Below are 11,269 nucleotides of genomic sequence, written 5' to 3'. Positions count from 1 at the left end.
AGGGTGAGTAAAATGGTCAGAGTGAGGTGTTCTCTCATTTGTGTCTGGAAGTAGCTAGCAAGCTAGCCAACTTTAGCAAGTTAGCTTGGGTGTTTGACTGCCGTTGTGAGGTCAGAACGCTTGGATCAACCCTACTCCTTGGCCAGAGCTGAACGCACCGAGAGCGAAATGCTCTGAAGTTACAAACGGACAATCTGACAATGCTCTGAATTGACGAACACCCAGAGCACACTCTGAGTGCACTCTGGCACTCCAGAGGGAATTTACGAACACACCCTATGTCAATTCATTTGCATAGCCAGGTAAATAGAAGAGGGGACGAGATAACTTGCAGTGACAGACCTACTGAGAATTTAGATGACACATTATCAACTTCGATAGCTGTTTAAAAAAAAAAATGTTTATTCATTATGAAATTATGACAAATATTAATAATATTCCACCCATGAGGCCACTGGAGGGCGATTTGGTCATTTGACTGCAGGAAAGGGGTCTACCTGCTTGCTTATTAGATAATGTTTTGTAGCTGGTTTGCTAAATAGCTTTCTAGCTAGCTATGCTCAGGGTTGGAAATTGGCCAGAACCCTCAGTGCTCCTATCTCCTCTGTGCTTGGGCCTACAAACAAATGGGAAAATGCATGCAATAGCCTCTATCCCTAGCCAGTTCATGTAGGATCAGCTGATAGATAATAATACTAATACTACTACTACTACTACTACTACTAATAATAATGATAATAATAATACATTTAATTTTAAGCGATTTTCACAACCTCCAAAGTCACTTTACATACACAAGAACATCTGCAGGATAAAAAGCAATAAAATCACATATTAAAATAAGTAAGTATTTAAAGTACACTAAACATGATGCCAGACTAACCAGGGAAGTGAACTAGACAGAGGATAAACGCTAAGACAACAGAGAATCCGGGTAAGCCTGTGTGAACAGGTGTGTCTTTAGTGTGGACTTGAATATGTGTATGGATTGTGAGGTTCTGACATGGAGAGGGAGAGAGTTCCAGAGTTGAAGAGCTGCACAGCAAAAAGCCCAGTCTCCCATGGAGCAGAGTGTGATGCGAGGGATGGTGAGAAGGCCAGTGTCAGAGGAGCTGACGACATGTGTCAGTCAATAGTGTAGGGTAATCTGCAATAAAATGTTTCAACAACAAGATTATGCATTTACCTGCATTTAAATAAGGTTTCTAAATGAAGGAGACAGGGTAATTAAAACCCTTTCCTGCTGTCAAATGACCGAATCGCCCTCTAGTGGCTACATGGGTGGAATGTTATTCATATTTATCATAATTAATAAACATTACTTCAAAAAACCTGCCGAAAATCCGGTGTTTCTATATCAAACAGTTTGGTTATATTTCAGTCTTCTGTGATGTGTGTATAAAGTGTAATATTGGGATGCAAACTCTAAATTGAATACATTTCAACTATATATCTGATATGGTACAGGTGTCTTATTTTATTTAAGCCCATAACCATGTGTGTCAGGTATATACTTTTGTTTCAAAGTAGATGTGTTTAAGACTACCAAGAAACACTCTGTGTGACCCTGATTTAGCCCATTGATTTCTAAGCCTTGAGACAATTGAGACATGAATTGTGTATATGTGCCATTCAGAGGGTGAATAGGCAAGACAAAATATTTAAGGGCCTATGAACGGGGGTATGGTAGTAGGTGCCAGGCGCACCGGTTTGTGTCAAGAACTGCAACGCTGCTGAGTTTTTCACGCTCAACAGTTTCCCGTGTGTATCAATCAATCAAATGTATTTATAGAGCCCTTTTTAAACACAGGTGTCATAAAGTGCTTATACAGAAACCGATCCTAAAACCCCAGAAAGAAAGCAATGCAGATGTAGAGGCACAGTGGCTAGGAAAAACTCACTAGAAAGGCAGGAACCTAGGAAGAAACCTAGAGGAACCAGGCTCTGAGGAGTGACCAGTCCACTTCTGGCTGTGCCGGGTGAAGATCATAAGAGTACATGGCTATTAAGGCCAGATCGTTCTTCAAGATGTTTAAACATTCATAGAAGACCAGCAGGGTCAAATAATAATCACAGTGGTTGTAAAGGGTGTCAGTTGGCTTTTCATATCCGAGCATTTAGAGGTTGAGACAGCCAGGAGTCGTCGTGCCAGGTAGTCCTGAAGCACTAAAGGGATATCAACAGGCCACTAACTAGCCCACGAAGATCTCCCCATCGCACAAGCCCGAGGACAGGAAGGATGGAAGAACGCGAGCAAGCCAGTGACTCAGCCCCTGTAACAGGGTCAGAGGCAGAATATCCCAGTGGAGATAGGAGAGCCGGCCATGCAGAGACAGCAAGGGTAGTTCGTCACTCCAGTGCCTTGCCGTTTGCCTTCACACCCCTGGGCCAGACTACACTCAATCATAGTACCTACTGAAGAGATGAGATTCAGTACAGACTTAAAGGTTGAGACTGAGTCTGCGTCTCTCAAATGGATCGGCAGACCATTCCATAAAAATAGAGCTCTATAGGAGAAAGCCCTGCCTCCAGCTGTTTTCTTAGAAATTCTAGGAACAATGTGCATGTAGGTATGTACGGCAGAACCAAATCAGCGAGATAGGTAGGAGCAAGTCCATGTAATGCTTTGTAGGTTAGCAGTAAAATCTTGAAATCAGCCCTAGCCTTAACAGGAAGCCAGTGTAATATGGGGTAATATGATCAAAAGCATGGATTAGCTTTTCTGCATCAAATTTGGACAAAGGGTTTCTGATTTTTGCAATGTTACGAAGATGACATTGTGTTTCCGAATGACATCACCAAGAGGTAGCATACATAGTGAAAACAATAGTGATCCACAATATCTATTCCACGGGACAAAACCAAATCCAGGGTATGATTGTGGCAATGTGTAGGTCCCGAGACATGTTGGATAAAACCCACTGAGTCGATGATGGCTCCGAAAGCCTTTATAAATGTGGGTCTGTGGAGTTCTCCATGTGAATATTGAAGTCACCAAAACTGTGAATATTATCTGCCATGACTACAAGGTCCGATTGGAATTCAGGGAACTCAGTGAGGAACGCTGTATACGGCCCATGAGGCCTGTAAACAGTAGCTATAAAAAGTGATTGGGTAGGCTGCATACAGTAGATTTCATGACTAGAACCTCAAAAGACAAAAAAGCACATATTGTTCATTAATTGAAATTGGCTGTCAAAAATGTTAGCAACACCTCCGCCTTTGCGGGATGCGCAGGGATATGGTCACTAGTGTAACCAGGAGGAGAGGCCTCATTTTAACTCAGTAAATTAATCAGGTTTAAGCCATGTTTCAGTCAGGCCAATCGCATCAAGTTTATGATCAGTGATTAGTTCAATGACTGCCTTGGAAGTGAGGGATCTAACATTAAGTAGTCCTATTTTGAGTTGTGAGGTATGATCACAGTCTCTTTAAAAAATGACAGGCATGGAACAGGTCTTTATTCCAGTGAGATTGCTAAGGCGAACACTGCCATGTTTAGATTTTTCCGACCTAGATCGAGGCACAGACACGGTTTCAGTGGGGAAAACTAAGCTGAATACACTGACTGTGCTAGTGGCAGTCCATGCACCGATGAAATTAGGCTGTTCTGAAGGCAAAATGTTTTGCAAGTGGCAGTCCATGCACCGATGAAATGAGGCTGTTCTGAAGGCAAAATGTTTTGCCAAGAGTGTGCAAAGCTGTCATCAAGGCAAATGATGGCTATTTGAAGAATCGCAAATATAATATAATATAATATAATATGCCATTTAGCAGACGCTTTTATCCAAAGCGACTTAGTCATGTGTGCATACATTTTTACGTATGGGTGGTCCCGGGGATCGAACCCACTACCCTGGCGTTACAAGCGCCATGCTCTACCAATTGAGCTACCACTTTTTTGGTAACTACATGATTCCATATGTGTTATTTCATAGTTTTGAAGTCTTCATTATTATTCTACAATGTAGAAAATAGTAAAAGTAAAGAACAACCCTTGAATGAGTGGGTGTGTCGAAACTTTTGACTGGTACTGTATATATAATTATATACAGTACCAGTCAAAAGTTTGGACACAGCTACTCATTCAAGGGTTTTTCTTTATTTTTACTGTTAAGTGTGCCTTGAATTCTAAATAAATCCTAAATAAGTCACTGACAGTGTCACCAGCAAAGCACCCCCACACCATCACACCTCCTCCTCCATGCTTCACGGTGGGAACCACACATGCGGAGATCATCTGTTCACCTACTCTGCTTCTCACAAAGACACGGCGGTTGAAACCAAACATCTCAAATTCAGACCAAAGGACAGATTTCCAACGGTCTAATGTCCATTGCTCGTGTTTCTTGGCCCAAGCAAGTCTCTTCCTCTTATTGGTGTCCTTTAGTAGTGGTTTCTTTGCACCAATTCGACCATGAAGGCCTGATTCATGCAGTCTCCTCTGAACAGTTGATGTTGAGATGTGTCTGTTACTTGAACTCTGTGAAGCATTTATTCGGGCTGCAATCTGAGGTGCAGTTAACTCTAATGAACTTACCCTCTGCAGCAGAGGTAACTTTGGGTCTTCCTTTCCTGTGGCGGTCCCCATGAGAGCCAGTTTCATCATAGCGCTTGATGTATTTTGCGACTGCACTTGAAGAAACTTTCAAAGTTCTTGACATTTTCCGTATTGACTGACCTTCATGTCTTAAAGTAATGATGAACTGTCGTTTCTCTTTGCTTATTTGAGCTGTTCTTGCCATAATATGGACTTGGTCTTTTACCAAATAGGGTTATCTTCTGTATACCACCGCTACCTTGTCACGACACAACTGATTGGCTCAAATGCATTAAGAAGGAAAGAAATTCCACAAATTAACTTTTAACATGGCACACCTGTTAATTGAAATGCATTCCAAGTGACTACCTCATGAAGCTAGTTGAGAGAATGCCAAGAGTGTGCAAAGCTGTCATCAAGTCAAAGGGTGGCTACTTTGAAGAATCTCAAATATAAAATACTTTTTTGGTTACTACATGATTCCATATGTGTTATTTCATAGTTTTGATGCTTTCACTATTATTCTACAATGTAGGAAATAGTAAAAATAAAGAAAAACCCTTGAATTAGTAGGTGTGTCCAAACTTTTGACTGGTACTGTATATATTTTTAAGACATATTGATGCCATAACTCAATGGTGCCACCTGTCAATGATTTTAGAAGGCAGGATCATGATGATTTGAAATGGTTTCGCTGTCCAGATTAGTCTACACTTGTAAGATTTCCAGACACCAGGGGCTGATTTTGTGATTTGGAGGCCCCAGGCAGAGGCAAGTCTGAGGTCAAAGCTCTGTGCAGGCCAGTCAAGTTCTTCCACACCAATCTCGACAAACCATTTCTGTATGGACCTCGCTTTGTGCACGGGGGCATTGTCATGCATGCTGAATTAGGAAAGGGCCTTCCCCAAACTGTTGCCACAAAGTTGGAAGCACAGAATTGTCTAAAATGTAATTGTATGCTGTAGCGTTAAGATTTCCCTTCACTGGAACTAAGGGGCCTAGCCCGAACCATGAAAAACTGCCCCAGACCATTATTCTTCCTCCACCAAACTTTACAGTTGGCACTATGCATTGGGGCAGATAGCGTCCTCCGGGTATCTACCAAACCCATATTCGTACGTCGGACTGCCAGATGGTGAAGCGTGATTCATTACTCCAGAGAATGCGTTTCCACTGCTCCAGAGTCCAATGGCGGCGAGCTTTACACCACTCCAGTCGACGCTTGGCATTGCGCATGGTGATTTTAGGATTATGTGCGGCTGCTTGGCCATGGAATCCCATTTAATGAAGCTCCCGACAAACAGTTATTGTGCTGATGTTGCTTCCAGAGGCAGTTTGGAACTCGGTAGTGAGTGTTGCAACCGAGGACAGACTATTTTTACACGCTACGCGCTTCAGCACTCGGTGGTCCCGTTCTGTGAGCTTGTGTGGCCTACCACTTCGCGTCTGAGCCGTTGTTGCTCCTATACGTTTCCACTTCACAATAACAGCACTTACAGTTGAGCGGGGCAGCTCTAGCTGTGCAGCAATTTGACGACCTGACTTGTTGGAAAGGTAGCATCCTATGACGGTGCCACGTTGAAAGTCACTGAGCTCTTAAGTAAGGCCATTCTGCTGCAAATGTTTCTCTATGGAGATTGCGTGGCTGTGTGCTCGATTTTATGCACCTTTCAGCAACAGGTGTGGCTGAAATAGCCAAATCCACTAATTTGAAGGGGTGTCCACATACTTTTGTATATATAGTGTATGTACATCTCCTCTGTCTCGATGACGGTGGCAGTATTATCAGCAGCACCTATCTTTTTATGGATTCATTTACTTTTTTGGAAGCCTTTTTTGTCAACAATATGGCCAGGCAAAACACACTTCTCTCTCCATATCCTTTGCAACTTTGTCAAAATATGTCTCTCTAACCCTATATATATGTCTCTCTAACCCTATTCAAAATATGTCTCTCTAACCCTATTCCTGGAGAGCTACCCTCCTGTAGGTTTTCACTCCAACCCCAGTTGTAATTAACCTGATTCAGCTCATCAACTAGCTAATTATTAGTATCAGGTGCACTAGATTTGGGCTGGATGAAGCGAAAACCTACAGGATGGTAGCTCTCCAGGATTGGAGAGCCCTGCTCTAAATTATCATAAAGAATATAATTTGTGAGAAATTTACAGAAGATAATAAACATAGCTTGCACCGTTAGGCCTATGACATTTTCACAGGACTTAACATGGGGATCTTGTTTAAAAATTGAATTAAACACATAATTTCAGTTTTCAACTGTCATTGGTTACATTTTAGTCATTTAGCAGACGCTCTTATCCAGAGTGACTTACAGGAGCAATTAGGGGATTCGAACAAGCAACCTTTCAGTTACTGGTCCAACACTCTCAACCGCTAGGCTACCATTAGTTCATAGACAACACTTATGTGAATATAAAAATGTATTTAAATGTTAATTCATTAACTTGAATTTTTTTCACTTGTCAATTGCCCAAGAACCACAAAGTGGTTTGTTTAGCTATTAAAAAACTCTTCACACAGAATTTACTCTACTAATTACCTGACGTTATTGATTTTATAGTTCCTAAACACACACACGTGCATGTGGATGCACATGGTCCTGGCTTTTTCCTAGCTATCTCAGGCTGGGATTCAATCCGATTGCGGGTTATAAGCATTTCCACTTCTAAAGGAAATGTTCCCGGCGTTCGTGGACATCCCATTCACGGTAAACGCTGCGTATGTTGGCTCAGTCGGAAATTGCCTTTAAAAGCCCCAATGCCTGTAACCCGCGATCGGATTGAATCCCGGCCTCACTCTTTTCACAGTTCTCTCTCTCTTCTGTCCCCACTTTTTCTGCCTCTCTCTCTCTTTCTCGCTTGTTCTTGCTGTTTTTCTGACTCTCCACCTGCCCTCCCTCTCTCCCCCTCTCTCATGAATATGTGTGTGTATGTTATTTAGTATCTCCATTAGTCTCAGGTGATGAAGGGATTGAAGTCATTTCTATAAACAGCTGAGTCCCTGTAGTTAGTCTGATGGTAGAAGTTAGGGGTTAGGGGTTGATTAATCCTCTTTTTCTTTCCTCCTTCCTCTTCCTCATTACCTTTCCTCCTCCCTCTTCCTCTTCCCTCCCCCTCTCCTCTCCTGCTCTCAGTTAATTGATTTCATGCATCTTTCAGTGAGAGCTGATCTTCTGGGCCGCTACTCCCTGTAGCGAGACTGATAAGGAATCAGCAGACGTGTGTGTGTGTGTGTGTGTGTGTGTGTGTGTGTACAGGCAGAGGTAGAGATAAGGAAGCAATTCAGAACTATGTGTTCTACTAGACTACACCTGAGTGACATTCCTGTCCAACAATCTCATTAGTGTGTGTAATAATTTGGTGGGTGGCTATATTTGTATAAGTGTGCATTAATACGCATGTATGAATTGGAAATGTGTTTGCATATCCCACTCTCCCTGAGACACCCTCGGAGATTGTGGTCATGGCCAGGGTCGGCTAATATCAACGGCGACACTGGAGCCATTAGGGTTACGTGCCTTGCTCAAGGGCACATCGACAGATTTGTGTGTGTGTGTGTCTAACTAACTCTCTATGTGTGTAGGTACTATGTGTCTGTGGTGTTGCTGTACTATTTCCTGCCGCTGTGCATAATGGGATGTGCCTACCTGGCGGTGGGCTTGTCCCTGTGGGCGGGGACTATCCCTGGAGACTCCACCCACCGCTACCGAGAACAGCTCATCGCCAAACGCAAGGTACACACACAGACATAACACACTTATGTACACACACAATCACCCACACAGACATAACACACTTATGTACACACACACTCATGCAGGCATACACACACACACACACACACACACACACACACACACACACACACACACACACACACACACACACACACACACAGCAGGGAACCTCTTAAGTGAATATTCTTAGGCAAATTACTAAATTGCTTTCATCTCCCACTCCTTTTCTCTCTCTCTTTCTCCCTTCCTCCCTTTCCCTCTCTCCCTCCCTCCCTCCCCCCTCCACTCTCTCTATGTAGTGAAGATGATGATTGTGCATGATGATCGACGTACGCCTACACGCACACAGCAGGGAACCTCTTAAGTGAATATTCTCAGGCAAATCCCTAAATTGCTTTCAATTCTCTACCTCCCTCACTCAGGTAGTGAAGATGATGATCGTGGTGGTGTGTACGTTTGCAGTGTGCTGGCTGCCATACCACATCTACTTCCTTCTCCAGCAGTTCCACCCTGACCCCATGCAGCTGTTTGAGTGGCGCTACATCCAACAGGTCTACCTGGCTGTCATGTGGCTGGCCATGAGCTCCACCATGTACAACCCTATCATCTACTGTTGTCTCAACGATAGGTGGGTTTGCGTACATGTACAGACATGCACGCACCGTCCTGTGGGTGGCAATGAGATGGTCCCATTTGTCTCTTTGTTCCTCTGTCTGTCTCTATACGTATATTTATCTCTCTCTAGGTTCAGAGCAGGCTTTCAGCAGGCGTTCTGTTGGTGTCCGTGTGTTCCTGCAGGCTCATACGAGGGACTGGAACTCAAGTCCACCAGCTACCTACAAACTCAGGTCTGTGTTTAAATTCTGTCTACTTTGTATGTGTATGAATTTGTGTATAAACTTGGTCTCCATTATCTCTGTTTCCAGGTGAGTGTGTACCGGGCCAGCCGGATGGAGACCAGTGTGTCGACTGTTCTGCAGCCCACTGAGGAGTAGCGCTGTGGGGCCGAGCTGCCAGCTTGCCCCCCTATCAGCCAGACAACCCTGGAGCTCACCTCCAATGACTCACGATCAGACCCCAACACCCCCGACAGCCCTGTTTTTTTAACGGCAGACACAACATGGATTAATAGCTTAATAAACACCTAACTGGACAATTGTCTGAAACATTTCTGTAGGTAGATGTGGTTTAGTGCACTACACCTGTTCTAGTGCACTATTCTCCTTGTCTAGTACACTTTGCACTACCAACTAGTTCACTAAGAAGTATTAAACAGGACTAGCATCTAGAACACTTCTGTAGGCAGACATGGTTTTGTGCACTTCAACCTGTAGTTATATTCTCCTTGTCTAGTATATCTGACCAGGCCAAGTGGGGAGCTCATAAGGATTTTTTCCATCGTTCACCACCCTGTCCCTGTGTACCCCCTGCCACACCCCCCTGCATTCCAGAACCATAGGGCTGTGTTTGGAACACTCAGACCACCACTTTCCCTAGTAACAACAGCAGCCACAGGTCACTCGCTAAGAAAAGAAAATAGCGTGTGTGTGTGTGGATTTCTGCGAGGTGATGTGTGTTGGCCCAGCACCTGTTGTCAGGGATTACTGCTAAAAGCCGACAATGTGAGGAGCAGTACTCTGCCTGGTCAGAGCACAGGGCAGATACACTACATGACCAAAAGTATGTGGACACATCTCATTCCAAAATCATGGGCATTAATATGGAGTTGGTCCCCCCTTTGCCGCTATAACAGCCTCCACTCTTATTGGAAGGCTTTCCACTAGATGTTGGAACATTGCTGCGGGGACCTGCTTCCATTAAGCCACAAGAGCATTAGTGAGGTCGGGCACTGATGTTGGACGATTAGGCCTGGCTCGCAACCGGCGTTCCAATTCATCCCAAAGGTGTTCGATGGGGTTGAGGTCAGGGCTCTGTCCAGGCCAGTTGAGTTCTTCCACACCGATCTCGACGATCAATTTCTGTATGGACCTCGCTTTGTGCACGGGAGCATTGTCATGCTGAAACAGGAAAGGGCCTTCCCCAAACTGTTGCCACAAAGTTGGAAGCACATAGTTGTCTAGAATGTCATTGTATGCTGTAGCTTTAAGATTGTCCTTCACTGGAACTAAGGAGCCTAGCCCAAACCATTAAAAACAGCATAAAGACCATTATTCCTCCTTCACCAAACTTTACAGTTGGCACTATGCATTGGGGCAGGTAGCGTTCTTCTGGCATCCGCCAAACCCAAGATTCGTCCGTCGTACTGCCAGATGGTGAAGCGTGATTCATCACTCCAGACAATGCGTTGCCACTGCTCCAGAGTCAAATGGCGGTGAGCTTTACACCAATCCAGCCGATGCTTGGCATTGTGCATGGTGATCTTAGGCTTCTGTGCTGCTGCTCGGCCATGGAAACCCATTTCATGAAGCTCCTGACGAAAAGTTATTGTGCTGACGTTGCTTCCAGAGGCAGTTTGGAACTCGGTAGTGAGTGTTGCAACCGAGGACAGATAATTTTTACGCTCTATGTGCTTCAGGACTCTGGGGTCTCGTTCTGTGACCTTATGTGGCCTTGTTGCTCCTAGACATTTCCACTTCACAATAACAGCACTTACAGTTGACCGGGGCAGATCTAGAAGGGCAGAAATTTGATGAACTGACTTGTTGGAAAGTCACTGAGCTTTTCAGTAAGGCCATTCTACTGCCAATGTTTTATCTATGGAGATTGCATGGCTGTGTGCTCGATTTTATGCACATGTCAGCAACGGGTGTGGCTGAAATAGCCGAATCCACTAATTTGAAGGGGTATCCACATACTTTTGTACATATAGTGTATATATAGACAGGGCAGAAAAGAGAGGGGGACACACATAGAGGAGAGGATGGATCAGCAATATTAAGCTGATCCATCCCCCCGAAAAAGAAAAAAAAAAGAAAAGAAAAAAAAGAGAGGAGAGGAAGGAGGGAGGGAAA

The 11,269-nt window shown here is 44.0% G+C and overlaps 1 pseudogene across 1 annotated transcript in view; it reads left to right on the top strand.

Annotated features, from left to right (window-relative positions):
- The window catches only part of LOC311100303 (substance-P receptor-like), a 24,037-nt pseudogene extending 14,611 nt beyond the window's left edge, over positions 1–9,426 (top strand). Inside the window, exons 4-7 of the transcript in view lie at positions 8,144–8,294; positions 8,720–8,925; positions 9,043–9,145; positions 9,224–9,426. The product of the transcript in view is annotated as a substance-P receptor-like (transcript). The remainder of the gene's footprint in view (positions 1–8,143; positions 8,295–8,719; positions 8,926–9,042; positions 9,146–9,223) is intronic.
- The last annotated feature ends 1,843 nt before the right edge of the window (positions 9,427–11,269 follow it).

Source organism: Coregonus lavaretus, assembly GCF_964263955.1.
Source record: "Coregonus lavaretus genome assembly, chromosome: 24".
NCBI lineage: Eukaryota > Metazoa > Chordata > Actinopteri > Salmoniformes > Salmonidae > Coregonus > Coregonus lavaretus.
Note: the sequence above shows the minus strand (reverse complement) of the source record. Positions and strands in the feature narration are given on the sequence as shown.